Below are 16,986 nucleotides of genomic sequence, written 5' to 3'. Positions count from 1 at the left end.
TTGGTCGGTCTCTCTCTCTCTCTCTCTCTCTCAAATAAATAAAATCTTTTAAAAAAATGGCCCACATTTACATCTGAATAGCCTTCTCAGTCAGCGTCTTAGAAGGCAGACGCTTTGCCTTTTCCTGTGTTCTCTAATTGCTTATCTTCAAACCTATCATTTTGTATGGCTGCAGAATGGGGTGGAATTTCCATAATTCTTGGCCTTTGAGATGATTTTCAAGTTTCATTCCCCTGAAGACTCTGCAAATGGTACTCATTGAGCACGTATTGTGCCCTAGCACTGTTCTAGGGATCAGGGATATAGCAATGAGTGAAGCAAGACGAAAGTGCCTGCCCTTATGGAACTGCCATTCTAGTGGGAGAGACGAGCAATAAGCAAGTAAACAATATAAAGAAACAAAGAAAGTACCTGGGTGGCTCAGTCAGTTAAGAAACCAAGTCTGACTCTTGGTTTCAGCTCAGGTATGATCTCGTGGTCATGAGATCGATCCCTGCATCCGGCTCCAGGCTCAGCGGGGAGTCTGCGTGAAGATTCTCTCCCTCTGCCCTTCCTCTCCCTCTTTCTCTCTCTCTCTCTCAAATAAATAAATCTTAAAAAAAAAAAAAAGGCAAGCAGGAGAATAGCAAGTGGTGTTTTGTGTCTAGATGTTGATAGGAAAAGGAACTTTCATTTTCAATAGGAAAGGCCATTCTCACTGAGAAAATGACATTTAAGTCAAGACCTGAGAAAAGTGAGGGAGTGGCCATACAGGTATTTAGGGGAAGAGCTTTCTAGACAGAAAGAAATGCAACTGTAAAGGCCTGAGTTAAATGTGTGCCTTCTCTCTTCATAAACTAGTATAGTTTGAGCGGGCTGATCTGAGGGGATATTAGAAGGAGAATACCAGAGAGGTATTTGGGGGTCAAAGCTTTTAGTTTTAGTCTGATTTATGGGAAGAATTTGACCATGAGAATGATGGTTTGACATTTTTATAGAATTACTCTGGCTGCTGTGTTAAGAAATGGTAAGAAGTGATGTGGGAGAAGGAAACCAAGATTTTTTGCAGTACTCTAGGGCAGAAATGATGGAGGTTGAGACCAGGTGGTAATGGCAGAGATAGTAAGAAGTATCCATGTTCTGAATATCTTTTGAAGGCTGTAGATGAGGGGCACAAGACAGAAGGGAGTTAAATTCATTTTCCAGGACTGCTGTAACACATCACCACAAGCTTGGTGGCTTAAAACAACAGAAATGTATTCTCTCTTAGACCTCAAATAGAAAACTCAAAATCAACCGCCTGCCCTCTTTTTTGGTCCTTTTCAGCTTCTGGGGTCTGTCGGCATTCTTTGGTTTGTGGCTATTCACTCAAATCTCTGACTCCATCTTCACAGGGACTTCTTTCCTCTGTGTGTGTGTACTCTGTGTGTATTTTTTGTCTTTTGTTTTTTTTAAGATTTATTTATTTATTTATTTGACAGGCAGAGATCACAAGTAGGCAGAGAGGCAGGCAGAGAGAGAGAGGAAGGGAAGCAGGCTCCCTGCTGAGCAGAGAGCCCGATGCGGGGCTCGATTCCAGGACCCTGGGATCATGACCTGAGCCAAAGACAGAGGCTTTAACCCACTGAGCCACCCAGGTGCCCTGTGTGTATCTTTTAAGGACACTTGTCATTGGATGTAGGACCCACCTGAATAATCCAGGATGCTCTCAAGATCCTTAATCACATTAGCAAATACCCTTTTTCCGAATCAGGTCACATCCACAAGTTCCAGGATTTAGGCTTACCTTTTTACAGGTCACTATTCAATCTGCTACCGGAGACAAGAATGGTTCCAAAGTTTTCTGGAGTGAGCAACTGAAAGAATGAAGTTTCATGAACCAAGACAGGAAAAGACTATGAGAAGAGCATGTTGTTGAAGACGGAGATAAAGTTCTGAGTTGATCTTAATGTGTTTGGATGGGGCAGGTCTTTGATAGGGTGTCCTCTTAAGAGCTTTACAGTGTACAGTTTTTATTGCCTCATCTTTGATTCTAAGCTCAGGGAGTCTTGAGCTCTTGTCACCAGCTGGACTCCAAAGCCTGACCTTTACTGCCTACCTGCTTGTTGTACTCATTGTCCCACATTTTCCCTTAGGCTCTTCTTTCCAGCTTATCTTTTTTTTTCCCTCCTAGATTACCTTTTAACTCAGGCAAAAGACCTGAGGGGCATAACATTCCCTGATGGAAACCCAAATACCCCTCAATCGGGCACCTGGGTGGCTCAGTTAAGCATCTGCCTTCAGCTCAGGGTCCTGGAATCAAGCCACATCTGGCTGTCCACTCAGCGGGGAGCCTGCTTCTCCCTCTCCCTCTGCCTGCCACTCTGCCTACTTGTGTGCACTCTCTCTCCTTTTGTCAATTAAATACAATCTTTAAAAAACAAACAAACAAACAAACAAACAAACAAACAAACGGCAATAATGACTGCCCAGACCTCCCAGACCAGTTTGAACTTGTCCCCCTACTCACACCTATGCAGATGGACCATGGAGTGGTAAAATGAGGTAAGACTTACCCTTACTCATTTTAATAGTAAAGTCTCCACCCAAGGGGGAGCCCAAGGCTTCATATACATAACATAACATGTATATATAGGCATGTTTCCTTAAGGCACATGCACCTCCTTTTGCCTGCCTCTAACATAAGATGACAAGGCTCCCCCCCCATCTAAATAGTCATCCTAACCCTAAATAAAAGGAATCCATTCCCCTTTGCTCTAGGAGCCACGGATTTGTAAGTTATTCCCTAGCGATCTCCTTATTTGCTGCAAATAAGTTTACTTTGTGAGACAACTCCACCTGGTGCATCTGTGACTTGCTAAGGAGGAACCTCATGTTAGTTGGATTACACTGGTTTCCCATTTACTTAGACCAGACCAAATGTTCTGGTAACGTCTAATTCACCTCCACGTCTCCGTCACTCTGTTACACAATTGGTACAGTCATTTTCAGTCGACTAGATCATGCACATTGACATCCAACCTCCTTCACATCTCACCTTACCACTTACTGTGTGAGCAAAGTCAAATGCACTTGTAGCGGGTCTCTGTTCCGTATTTGCAAAATGGTGAAAATAATCTTTCCTTAAGTGATTAAGGACAAACGGAGATGTTCCAAAGGTGTACTACAGGGACCTGGTAGGGGCTCAGCAAATATGGGTACTCTTCCTCAACCCAGTGTAAGTTTGTCAAATAACCACTCTTTTATCTCCCACCGCTTAGAGACCTCCCCCTGAGAAAGTCTCTGCCTAGAGCATGCAAGCTTCGTTGATTCTGAAGAGCTCAAGGCACACAGTAGGACTACTTAGTTGACTGATCGGTGCCTTCTGCAGAGGGACAGTACTGTAAGAGCCAGTTTGCTCTCGTCCTCTCTTCCCTGGCATTCATTATTCTGTGGGAACGCGGGAGTGGGAGGGAACGGGGAGACAGCTGAGACGGCTGAGACAGCAGTGTGCGGATTCAACATGGCGCCGTTCTTCTCATTGTACGAGCCTCAAAGATGGCAACAACCAATTGGGGGCAGACATGTTTGTGCCACGTGATCCAGGCACAGCCCAGAAGCGGCCGGAACGTGACGCAAGATTGAGGCGGGGCTCCTCCCCCGCACTCTTGGCGTCGAGAGTCTCGTGACAAGTACTTCCGCTCGGGGCGGCGGCGGTGGCGGAAGTGGGAGCGGAGCCGGAGTCTTGGCCATAAAGCCCAACGCGGCGGCAGCGGCGGCGTTGAAGGCTTGGGGAGTGCCGAGGAGTCCGCTGGAACCGGAACTTGAACTTCTCTTCAGCCCCTGTCCTCCCTTGCACTTCCTCCTCGGCGGGAGCCCTAGCGACGCGCCCGGCCCGGAGCCCCAAGCGGAGCGGCCGCGGTAAGCAGCGAGCCCAGCCTGGCCGGTGGCCTGGCCCCATCCCCCTCCTCAGCTTCTCGGTCGCCCGGGCCTCGCGTCTTCCCTATCTTGGGTAGGCTCTGGGTCCAGCGAGGCCTCGCGGGGAAACCCTGCGTTGCTCAAGGCCCAAGAGCAGGCCCGGACCGCACCCGGCCGTGGGGGAGGTCAGAGGTCGTCGGGTGTGACCTCTGGCCGGGTTGCCGACCGCAGGCTGGCGGTCCCGGACGCCTCGTTTGCTGGTAGCGTCAAGAACCAAGCCGGAGGGTCTTCTGATTTGGGTCGCCTCGACACTGGGGGCCTGCGCTGCTACGGGACGCGCTGTTGGACTGAGTCCCTTGGAGCAGCGAGCCGGAGTTTGTCGGAGTCGACCCCGCCCGCTGCCTTGCCTGGGGACGCTAGCCCGGGCGTCCCGGATCGCGCGGGCCTTGCTAACAGGCGCTCAGGGCTGAGCCACGTTCCCATCTGTATCTTCAGTGAACAGCCTGACCCTGTTAGTGAGAGAGGTTCTCCGAAGGCAACTGAGTCAAGGCAGTGAGTCAGGTCACGTGCATTGGGCTCGCCCCAAGCGCTTGTATACATGTGAGACGCCTCTGGCTCCGGGAGACAGGGAGCTTTTTGTCGTTAAGTGTGTTGTGGTAGATCCCGAAGGAAGTTTTCAAACTTACTGGGGGAAAGATGGTGTTTGGTCCCCACCGCGTTGAGGGACCTCTTACTGCCTTAAAGCTTGATGCCAAGTGTTTCTTTCGTAAAAGTGGAAAATTGAGAATAATAATAGCAAACATTTGAGCGCTGGTTGTGGTCTCGGCAGCGTGGCAAGACCCTTGCAAGGATTTTTACGTTTAAGGCTCAGAAGGCTCAGAACAGCCTTTTGAAGTACCATTATTGTCAAACGGAGAGATTAAGTTGTTTGGCCAAGGTCACACAGATAAATAAGTTAAGGAGCGAAGGTTCAAGTTGAGGCAGTCAGATTCCGGAGTACTGTACTCGACTAGTCTCTGGGTTGTACTGCTTTCCGATGCTCCTGAAGTTTGTGATCTGTCTTTTGCCACCTGGTGTCTTCCTCTCTGTGCCTCCTTGGTTTCTAGTGATCCTGTTTGAAATGCTCTGCTTTTACCTTACAGCCCAAGCCACCTTAGTTCTACCTTAAAATCATGAGGTATTCCATTTGCGGTTGTGACTTTTAACACAGGTTTTTTTGTAGTGTAGTGCTAATATTAGATGCTCTACAGTTTTAGCTAAGTGCTTAAATGAGGTCTGAAAAATGTTGTTACGTAAATGTTTTGTCAAACGAATTAAGCCTGGAAATCCTGCCATGTGAACCTTTCTTAAAATCTTAGTACATGAGTATCTGGCCAATTAGTTCTTTCCTGTTGAAAATACTCTGTCTTCTTTTGGATTCCAAAAGAACAGGCTCTTGTCTCTTCCTTGTGACTTAAGCAGCTGATTAGCCGCATGACTTCTCATCTATGGATTAATAGAGTCTCCTCTTAGTGTGTTTCTCTTCAGACTTGGGAGAGTTTGCTCAGATTTGAGTCTTAAGAACTGGAAGGTGAGCTGTGAGTACTTCTGAAGATACCATCCAAGCTTAAGCTTAGTCCTCCCAACCCTGTTGTATTCTAATTTCTTTCTTTGTTCTTTTTTTTTTTTTTAACTCTTCTACCTAAACTGATATATTTAAGTGAGTAAATAGTATGGTAGTCTTAAATGATGTTTGAATTTAGAGAGGAGAGTAATGATGAGCACCTTTTCATTCATTGAGATGTTTTGAGCATCTACCATTTCTTAGACATTACTGCTTATTGAGTCAGGGACGTAGGTGTGGTTATTGTCCTAAAGGAATTTAAAAATGGTGTGTGATCACAGCCAGGAATTCTGTTGTGGAATGGCTTGGTGGTAGAACCTGAGGCTTTTGGAAAGAGGAGTTGTTTCTCATCTCAGCAAGTGAATCCATAGTAGGCAGTCTGGTAGAACACCAGACTCCTGAAGCCAACTTGAAGGCTTTGTTAATTGTAACAGCATTTGTATGGTTTGCTCTGGAGAGTATGGAAGATAATGTTACAGTTTCAAATTGATCCTGTCTTTGGAAGAGAAACCTTCAACACTAGTTTTTCCTTTTGCTCTAGTGGCGTTTTGTTGTTCACTTGAGGGAGTTCATGTCATTGCCATTTGACACTGTAAATGTTTGCTGCTATTGCGGTGTTGTTTGAGCAAAGGCACATTTGGCATGCTGGACTTTTTTCTCCTTCAGCTGATGAAGAAAGTTTAATAAAGTGCCCACCAGTTATAATGCCAGTATTTTACTAAATAAAGGCCTATGCCACCGCATCTCGTGCAACTGCTCTGACTTCCCTTTAAAAGGAGATGAGTTTTGTGTTCGTGGTAGAAGTGCACGGGTAAACAAATGGAAGGGTGGAATATAGGAGAAAGCACTCTAAAAATAGTTGTGTAGTCTATCTCTCCAGGTAATTGTTAACAATCACTTGAGCATTTGCTTGTTTTGTTTGTGCCAACCAGGCCTAAGCCCCCAAATCCCATAATCAAAGGACATTGTTTTATAGTAAAGTATGGCTTTGAATCTGATTCCAGACCCCACCACCAAGTGAAGCAGAAGGTTTTGGTTATTTGATTAGCTTCTAATAAATCTCCAAAGAGAATTGTACTAATATCATTTCTACCCTTATATTTGGTATTAGCCTTTCTGTGCAAAGGGGTAGCAAACCGAGATGACAATCTTACGATAGTCTTCTTATGCACTGTTCCTTTCTGAAATTTGACATGTTTGCTGTTACTTTTGTGGTCAAATTGTGTAACTGTGCATCTGTTCAACTCAACAAATAAGACTGGGTATTTGACTAGATACTGGACTAAGAATTAGAGGCAAGATTTTCTGGGGGAAGTGGGAAGGAATCCTCCTGAGTAAGGCTAACCGGTGGTTCCCCTTGGTACTGATGTCATCCTCTGAAGGAGACTGAAGCTCTAGAAATGAGCACCCCACATACACACTGCCTTGCGGCTGCTGGCTTTCTTGCTGACTCTTATCTCCCATGTAAGGTTGTCATTGTATTCTCAGCCATCCATTCCTGGGTTACCAAACATCTATCCGTTAGTGCCATCTAGTAGATCTCTGTGCTTCTGTGTCTGCAGTTTGCTGCAGACATATTTTGCAACGTGTTGATCCCTTCAGTTATTTGTTCTCACATCTTCCTTCTGTTTTCTGCCTTTTCCTAAAAAAAAACACAGAGAAATAGTTTGCGTTAATGTTTTAAAACTTCTTAATGGTGATTGTGGTCAGTGTGACTTATGAATCAAAGGTAAAAATGATGTGTGGTGGGTGAAATCAGAACAGGCTTTTCAGCAGTGCCTCTGACTAGTTTCAATTTTAGTACTCAGGCTGTGATTTCAAAAACAAATTTAAGAATAGCTACTTGCAAAATGTCTCTGTGGGGGAGGAAGAAAGCTTGGGAGTTGGTTCCAGTGGTGACATACAGTGTTGGCCTTGCTCATTTGCCTGAGGATGCTGTACTTAATGCAGGGGACCTCAAGCCTCTCCTGGGCTGTTTTGGTGATGTCATCACTGCCGTGGAGATGAGTCTGGCTGATTTTGTTGTCCATTTCCTGGTCGACTTGGACTGCTTGCTGTCAGGGCAGAGCAAATCCATAGAAGCATATTAAGGGAAGCCTGGGGACCTGGGCAGTATTAGGAATTCTGTAACCTCACGTGGCTCTCAAAATGAACTTGCTTGTGTGACTGCTGCCAGACATGGTGAAGGAGCGCGTCTGTTTCCCTGACCCTGCAAGTAAAGATGGCTTGTGCTTGCTGCCCTCTTTCCTGGAGTTACCCAGCTCAGTTCAGTAATCCTTCAAAAATTACATTGTGAGCTAAATAGTTATCGTTGGTTTCTAATTTTCTATGCAGTTTTGATCCAAAGTTTATTTCCGTTTGGTGGGCTTTTAATTGGAGTAATTCGAGAATGTATGCTAAAGCCAATACAAATTAACTTTTTAAAAACCCAGTTTAAGGGGCACCTGGGTGGCTTAGTCATTAAGCGTCTGTCTTCAGCTCAGGTCATGATGCCAGGGTTCTGGGATCAAGCCCCACGAGCCCCACATCAGGCTCCCTGCTTGGCTGGAAGGCATCTTCTCCCTTTCCCACTCTCATTGCTTGTGTTCCTTCTCTTGTTGTCTCTTTGTCAAATAAATAAAATCTTAAAAGAAATAAAAAATAAAAACCCAGTTGTAATAGCACAGACTTTATAAAAAGTAGTGCCTCTAACATATGGTATTTAGTCAGTCTACCAACAGTGCTCTGTGTACTTACAGATCTGAAATAACTCTGGGTCATCTGGATAGCCCACAAGTTCACAGCCACTCTTAAATCCTGTGACCTCTGCCATTCAGTTGATGGTTGTTAAAGAGTATTAACATTTTGTAGAAAACCTTCTTACATGATATTTGTCTTTAAATGCTTTTTGGTGTTTGTGTAGTGCTTACCATTCACATAGGATTTCATTTGGTCCACACAGCATCTCTGTATGCTGAGAGGGTAGCCTTTTCTGTTTTTCTGCATGAGATAGTTCTGGGTCCTCAGGTGGTCCAGCTGCTAGAATGTTAATCTATGTCTGCTGAAACACAAAGCTATTTCTTTTTTTTTTTTTTTAAGATTTTATTTATTTATTTGACGCAGAGAGATCACAAGTAGGCAGAGCAGCAGGCAGAGAGAGAGGGAAGCAGGCTCCCCGCTGAGCAGAGAGCCTGACGTGGGGCTCAGTCCCAGGACCCCGAGACCATAACCCAGGCCGAAGGCAGAGGCTTAACCCACTGGGCCACCCAGGCACCCCAACACATAGCTATTTCTGATGCACCATTCTGCCTTTTTGATTGTACATGATGCCTTTAAAGATCTCAGCATTTGATTCCTTGTAAAAAAATGTATTTTTCTTCCACTGCCTTTTTTTTTTTTTTTTAAGATTTTATTTATTTATTTGACAGAGATCACAAGTAGGCAGAAAGGTAGGGAGAGAGAGAGAGGAGGGAAGCAGGCTCCCTGCTGAGCAGAGAGCTCGATGCAGGGCTTTCGATCCCAGGACCCTGAGATCAGGACCTGAGCTGAAGGCAGAGCTGAAATACCACTGAGTCACCCAGGCGCCCCTCTTCCACTGCCATTCATTTATTTGTTTTAAAGTTTTATGTTTTTGTTATCTCTGTACTGACCATGGGGCTCAGACTCACAACACCAAGAGTCTCATGCTCTTCCAACTGAGCCAGCCAGACACCGCCTACTACCTTTTATTTAAAATTAAATTTCTCGGGTGCCTGGATTGCTCAGTAGGTTAAGCGACCAACTTGATTTCTGGCTCAGGTCATGATTTTGGGGTCCTGGGATAGAGCCCCGTGTCAGGCTCTGCGCTTAGCAGGGAGTCTGCTCTAGGATTTTCTCCCTCTCCCTTCCTCCTGCTTGTGCCCACGTGCACGTGCTCGCTTCCTTTCTCTCAAATAAATAAATCTTTAATAAAATAAATAATAAAATAAAATGACATTTCTCTTTTGCTGATGATTAAACAAGTCCTTTTTTTTTTTTTAACAAGTCCGTTCTTTTTAAAGAAAAAAAAAACTAAGGAAACACAGAAGTAAAAAGAAAAAAAAAATCGATTCACTATCCACAGGAAGACACTGTGTTAACTGGTTGTTCTTCCTGTGAATGTATACTTTAATATCTTTGTTTTGTAAAGTTGAATAAAACATGGTGTGGGAATTTAACAGTGGTGGGGGAAGCTGAACAGTCTTGCGTCTTTGACCTGTGAGATCTCTCGTAAAAAGGGGATAGGAAGCTGGGGATCATGAGACTAGTTGTGTTTTTTCAGATGTTTGATGACAACAGGTAAAGAACATGATGCATTCAGTTCAAGAATAAAGTTACGGGGCGCCTGGGTGGCTCCGTCATTAAGCGTCTGCCTCCGGCTCCGGTCATGATCCCAGGGTCCTGGGGTCGAGCCCCACATCGGGCTCCCTGCTCAGTGGGGATGCTGCTTCTCTCTCTCCCACTTCCCCTGCTTGTGTTCCCTCTTTCGCTGTGTCTCTCTGTCAAATAAATAAATAAAATCTTAAAAAAAAAATAAAGTTACTTGGGGTGCCTGGGTGGCTTGGTGGGTTAAGCCTCTGCCTTCGGCTCAGGTTATGATCTCAGGGTCCTGGGATGGAGCCCAGCATTGGGCTCCCTGCTCAGCAGGGAGCCTGCTTACCCCCCCCCCTCCCCGCTCCAACCCCCTGCCTCTCCCTGCCTCTCTGCCTACTTGTGATCTCTGTCAAATAAAAAAAAAAAGGAAAAAAATTGTTTGGCATGGTAACACTAGATAAGTATAGTGGTACCCTTATTTTTAAGTAATTTTTCATTTTTGTATGTGAGTAAACTTTGAATATGAAGTAGAACATACTTAAGAAAAGCACACAAATAAGTGAACTTGGAGAATTTTTATAAACTTAGAAGCCTCTTTGTGCCTCCTTCAAGTTGTTATCCTCCCCTCCTCCCAGGGTAATGAGTCTGATTTTTTTTTAACACTGTAGCGTAATTTGCTGGATTTGGACTTCGTGTAAGTAGCGTTACACACTGTGTACCCTTCTGTGTCTGGTTTCTTTGATCTGTTGTTGTTCGTGAGATTTTGTATTGAGTGCAGTTGTAAACTCCATTTTCATTGCCCAGAAATATTCCATTAGGTGGTATACCATAATGTATTTATTAACTTACTGATGCTTATATGGGTAGCTTGTAATTTGTGGCTGTTAAAATTATGCTGTATGAATGTTCTTGTGTCTGTCTGACTGATACATGTACACATTTCTATTATGTGAATCCCGAGGAGTGGAAAGGCTGAGTTTTAGGGTATGTATCTGTATTCTTTTGCTGGGACTGCTGTAACAAATACCACAGACTGAGTGGCTTAACCAAAATGAATTTATTTTCCCATATTTCTGGAAGCTGGAAGCTCAAGTTCAAAGTGTTAGGTTGATTTGTTTTGAGACTTCTTTTCTTAGCTTGTAGATAGGTGTCTTTTTATGTCCTCCCATGTTCTTTCCTCTGTACCCGTCTGTGTCCTAGTTTCTTCTTAGAAGGACATCAGTCATACTGATCAGGGCTCACCTTCATGACCCCATTTAACCTCAGTCCCATTTTTCAAGGCCCTGTCTCCAAAGGTGGTCACATGTTGAAGTGATGGGGCTTAGACTTCAGTGTACGAGTTTGGCGGGGATTCACTTCATCCCCTCCCAGTGTCTGTTACGCCCTGGCAGATACTGTTGGTTAATTTGTTGTTGCAGCCGCTTACGCTCCCACTAGCAGCATTTGAGAGTTCCACATACTCCCATGTCTTTGCTAACACTGGTCTTCTTTTTCATTTTTTTGCCCCTCTGGTAGGAACCCATTTTTTTTTTAATGGCCCCATTCAGTTACCAGTGTAGGCAGTCCTTGAGGGAGTAGAGAAGTTGTTTCTACAGCCGAGTATGTTACAGTTTGAGACAGCCTCTTGTAAATGTCTTGTAAACCCCATAGGGTTAGAAAAGCAGAATGGTTTCAGTCCAGTAAGTAGTTAGTCCTCTGTAGTTGCCCTTGTGGATTAGTTTTTGCATTTATAATCTGGATCCATTCCTGGTGGTGGAATTGGCCCAAAAGTATCATCTGTGGGATATAAATCTAGCTATAATAAACATTACCTTCATTCAGACTCTTCTTTGATCTGACGCTTGAGTTCTTAAAATACTGGATTCCTTCATACACATGTTACAAATAGGCCTGTTTGCATGTTCTGACTGTCCATTTAGATATTAGTGTTTGACCAACCCCTTTCTGGCTGAGTGATCTTGAGCTTTTTTGTACACATGCTATAGACCTGTGTTTGGTGACAATAATATTACATGATTTTACCCTTTCCCCCCAAACTTCTGGGGGGGGCAGGGATGAATCATTCTAAGATGGATCTTGAAATATTACTCAGTAAACTTAATTTTTTTCCCACCAGTTCTAACTTTGCACAGTAAGTTACTATTTGTAGCATGTAAGTTATGCTTCTGGGCCAGTGATTAATATGTAGAGCTTTCCTGAATGCTAAACTGTGTTCTGTATTCATTTGACAGATTTTTATTGTCTAGTATAAGAAAACACTGCTGGCAGCTGTGGGGAGCATAAAATAAAGATCACTGGAGGTTTAGGAATAATTGTAAAAATAAAGCGGATAAGAGCCATAAAAATAGCTTAAAGAAAATGCTAGAGGTGTTCAAAGGGCTGGGGTTAGGCCCGTGGGGAGTGGAGTTTTGGTATGGAGAGGAGACTTGGGAAACCCATTATAGTTGGAGGGAATGGCATAAGCAAATGAATGGAGGCAGGGAAATGCTAAGGCAGATGGAGAAGCTGCAATATCTCCAAATTGGGAATGACTATATGTGTGGGGACCAGATGGAATGGGGGAGGGGAGGCACTCCAGTGCCTTCTTGAGTTTATGTTTAACGAAGTGATCCTTCACCCCATAATGCTAGGATAGGACATTATCCTTTCACTTGAACCTCATGACCCCTATTGAGTAAGGCAGGTGGTACCCCAGTTAAGAATAAGGAATGGGGGTGCCTGGGTGGCTCAGTGTAGGTTAAGCTTCTGCCTTCAGCTTGGGTCATGATCTCAGGGTCCTGGGATCGAGTCCCGCATTGGGCTCTCTGCTCGGCAGGGAGCCTGCTTCCTCCTCTCCCTCTCTCTCTGCCTGCCTCTCTGCCTACTTGTGATCTGTCAAATAAATAAGTAAAATCTTAAAAAAAAAAAAAAAGACTAAGGAATGACTTTGATGTTATAATTTACCTAGAGAAATACATTTTGAGAGATTAGTGGGACTAGGTAGGACTCAAATACAAATGTGTTTAAGCCTTCAAAGAGGTGCTTCCTCAGAAGTGTCTTTAACACAAATTAATAGTTGGCTTGGGAGGGATGGGATGGAGAAAGAACAGTTTGGTTTTCCTCTTGAGCCAGCCAACCCATTGTGGGTTCCTCTTACTTTATGGACAATTTATTTTACTAGGTAAATGCTGGAGATAAGTTAGGGTTGCTAGCAAAAACTTTGTGCTGTTGATGGGGCCCCTGGGTGGCTCAGTGGGTTAAAGCCTCTGCCTTTGGCTCAGGTCATGATCCCAGGGTCCTGGGATCCAGCCCCACATCGCTCTCTGCTCAGCAGGGAACCTGCTTCCCCCTCTCTCTTTGCCTACCTCTCTGCCTGCTTGTGATTTCTGTCTGTCAAATAAATAAATAAAAATTTTTAAAAAAGAAACAAATTTTGAGCTGTTGAGAAAAGTTCTATGTGATTTGTCTGTCAAATAAATAAATAAAATCTTTTAAAAAAGAAACTTTGAGCTGTTGAGAATAGTTCTGTGTAACTGTTATACTAGCTATCTGCTTTCCAGTCTGTTTTACAAAAAAAAAAAAAAAAAAGAAGGAAGGAAGGAAAAAGAAACCATCATCCAGGTCCATGGCTAAAGACTCTGCTCGCTTTGGTACCTGCCTTTAGAAAGCTTGAGAGCATTGGGGCATGTCACAGTCATCTATCTTATTTGGGCTGGACTACAAAGTCCTCAACAGGAATTGCTTTCCCAGGAACTTGCTTCTTTGTAAAAGTTGCCTTAGGTTTTTTTTTTTTTTCCCCTTCCACCCCACATGACTGATACATGGAACAGAGCCTATATATAATCAGTCTCTTAGGGAGATCAGCAATTTCCTTGTTTAAGTTTCACTTCAGAGTTCAATCGAAGCAGCATATGAGTTGTGACTATCTCTTTCCAGATGAGGAAATGACCCAAAAGGAAGTGCTCAGTATCATGGAGGCCAGTAGTGGGATTGGAACTGGTGCTCCATATTCCAAGTTGTCAGATATTTCTTTAACCCTAATAGTGGTGAGAAAAATAACATCATATCTGGAAGATCAGCCTAAGTAAATTTTTTTTTTTTTTTAAATGGCTTCCTGGCCTTCAGGATAGCCATTCTTTTTTTTTTTTTTTTTTAAATATTTTATTTATTTATTTGACAGACAGAGATTACAAGCAGGCAGAGAGAGAGAGGAAGCAGGCTCCCTGCTGAGCAGAGAGCCCGATGTGGGGCTCGATCCCAGGACTCTGAGATCATGACCCGAGCCGAAGGCAGAGGCTTTAACCCACTGAGCCACCCAGGCACCCCCAGCCTAAGTAAATTTTATTGTTCAGTTTTATTTAAGAGTTTTTTTGTTTGTTTGTTTTTGTTTTTGTTTTTGTTTTTCTTGAACAAGGATGGTTTGGGGTGCCTGGGTGGCTCGGTTGGTTAAGCGTCTGCCTTCAGCTCAGGTCATGATCCCAGGGTCCTGGGATCAAGCCCCACAGTGGGATCCCTGCTTAGTGGGGAGCCTGCTTCCCTCTCTTAGCCCCGCCCCCTGCTTGTGCTCTCTCTTGCTATCTCTCTCAAATAAAATCTTTTAAAAAATAAAAGAAAGATGCTTTGATTATTGTTTCTTTTTGAAATACAAGTTTTCAGGCAGTCAGTTTTCCAGCAGTATGAGACTGAATAGGCAAGGTTACTCTGCAGCAACAAATAACCTCAGAATGTTTGAAAGCAGCATAGCTTTATTTTCTGCACACACCCAGTGTGTGCAGCGTGAGTGTTCCAGGGGCTCTGCATCATTCCTTCTCCAGCTGAAGGAGTAGCCATGATATGGACTGTTGCTGGGTGTCTCGGCTAAGTGAAAACTACTGGGGGGTCTTGCTCCTGCAGTTAAATGTTCCAGCCCAGGATGACACCTCACGTCGGCTTACAGCTCACTGGCTAGAATGAGTCACACCATACAAGAAACTAAGGAGTGTGATTCTGTTGTGGACCTGGAAAGCACACAGTTGGAAATATTTGGGAACTAGGATGAGTTTTACAGTGACTTGCTGTAGTAATAGCTCTTGGAGAACCGAGTGGCTCATTGGCAGATTGTTGTTCCCATCAGCTGGCAGTTTAAATGCAGAAAAGGATACAGAAGTTGCCTTACTCACAGACCACCTTTCCATCCTAGGACATGTTTCTTTTCTTTCTTTTTTTTTTTTTTTAAGATTTTATTTATTTATTTGACAGATAGAGATCTCAAGTAGGCAGAGAGGCAGGCACAGAGAGAGAGAGAGAGAGAGGGAAGCAGGCTCCCTGCTGAGCAGAGAGCCCGATGCGGGGCTCGATTCCAGGACCCTGAGATCATGACCTGAGCCCAAGGCAGAGGCTTTAACCCACTGAGCCACCCAGGCGCCCTGGACATGTTTCTTTTAAATGATGTGTGATAATCTCAATTTAAGTGCCTCCAAAATACCCTTTGCAGAAGTAGGTGTGAAAGAAACAATTGAGTCTGAGAGGTCCCTTGACTTCCGCATTTTCAGTGTTGGAAACCTACAAACCTATAGATATACTGATTTGTCACCCCCACCACCCACTCCAACCCCCACCCCTGCAGTCCTTGTAAGGTGCTATCAGATAGTCTTAAAAATACTCCTTAGGTCCTTTACCTTCCCTGCCTGCAGAACCCTTGGTTTTCCATTGCCCTTGGTTATGTCCCTCCACATTCTGCCTCTGGCTTGTCTTCCTGGTTTTGTCCTTTCTCTGACGCACACCCTGTATTGTTTTACTTAACCCGAAGTTATTTTACTTACCTGTTCCATACCACACTTCGTTTCCCCATTTCCTTCAGCTTGGTTCCTGCCACTTCCCTTCATTTCTGTGTTGTCTTTTGGCATCCTGCCTGGCTCAGGTACCGCCAGCTCCATTTTTAAAGCTTTTTGTTGGCCACTTCAGCCCATACTTTCCTCAGCTTTCACTGAATGCCTGTGACTTGAATTTCATATATGTGTCTTAGACACATTTTATATATGTTGTCTTCCCTACCCTAGGAGAGGGGCTTCAGGGTAGATACTAAACTAATTTAATTAATATTAATTAATTAATTATTATTATTAATATTAATTAATTATTAAACTAATTTAATTAATAAATAAAATCTTTAAAAAAAAGAAGACAGTTAATATTTATCTTCATCCACTTGTTTGATCATTTCCTTGTAGTTGTTATTCATACTTAAAATTTGGTATTCATTACCATACTGCCTCCAAGAAGGTTGTCTACTTAACATTTGTAGCTTGAGAATTCAATTTATGTAGTTGCCAACTGTCAATTTTCTTTCTTTCTTTCTTTCTTTCTTTTTTTTTTTTTTTTTTTTTTTTTATTTGACAGACAGAAATCAGAAGTAGGCAGAGAGGCAGGCAGAGAGAGAGGAGGAAGCAGTCTCCCTGCTGAGCAGAGAGTCCGATGTGGGGCTCGATCCCAGGACCCTGGGATCATGACCTGAGCCGAATGCAAAGGCTTTAACCCACTGAGCCACCCAGGTGCCCCACTTTCTTTCTTTCTTTTTAAAGATTTTATCTATTTATTTAGTTGACAGAGATCACGAGTAGGCAGACAGGCAGGCGGGGGGTGGGGAGCAGGCTCCCCGCCGAGCAGAGACCCCAAAACGGGTCTCGATCCCAGGACCCTGAGATCATGACCCAAGCTGAAGGCAGAGGCTCAACCCACTGAGCCACCCAGCTGCTCCCCCCTTGTCGATTTTCTTATTAGCTGCCAGTTTAACTAGTGGGAAGGATTTAAATGATACCTCATTTCCATTTTATTGATGAGTAGATTAAGCTTTTGAAAAAATATTAGCCATTTTTTTCCTTCTGTGAGTTGACTGTTTTCTCTAAAGCCCAAGTAAGGCAGGTGTTTGTTTTAACCTAAACTTTTTATATAGCAAGCATATTGACCCTTTTTCATGTTGTAAACATTCCAGGCTTGTTTCTCATGGCTTGGTTTGGTTAATGGTGTGTTTTGTAGTAAAGAAACTCCTGTAGTCAACGTGGTTGATTTGTTTTGATTTGGGGGTTTCATGTTACTATACTAGGCCTTCTCTATCCTAAGGGCAATAAAAAATGGTGTTTTTCCCCCCCGAGTACTTAGCACATTGGAATTCTTATGTATGATGCAATATGACATCAGAATCTTTCCAAATATGTGGCAGTATTTCGCTACATTGTCAT

General features: G+C 43.8%; 1 protein-coding gene across 2 annotated transcripts in view; it reads left to right on the top strand.

Annotated features, from left to right (window-relative positions):
- The first annotated feature begins 3,662 nt into the window (after positions 1-3,662).
- The window catches only part of LOC111158993 (RAB7A, member RAS oncogene family), a 73,795-nt gene continuing 60,471 nt past the window's right edge, over positions 3,663-16,986 (top strand). The window contains exon 1 of one of the 2 annotated variants that reach the window (XM_022521350.1): positions 3,663-3,879. The gene's annotated coding sequence lies outside the window, so the exon portion shown is untranslated. The remainder of the gene's footprint in view (positions 3,880-16,986) is intronic. The other variant, XM_022521348.1, reaches the window with a different exon arrangement.

Source organism: Enhydra lutris, unplaced genomic scaffold, assembly GCF_002288905.1.
Source record: "Enhydra lutris kenyoni isolate GAN:26980312 unplaced genomic scaffold, ASM228890v2 scaffoldscaffold66, whole genome shotgun sequence".
NCBI lineage: Eukaryota > Metazoa > Chordata > Mammalia > Carnivora > Mustelidae > Enhydra > Enhydra lutris.
This window is presented reverse-complemented; position numbering and strand designations above follow the sequence as displayed.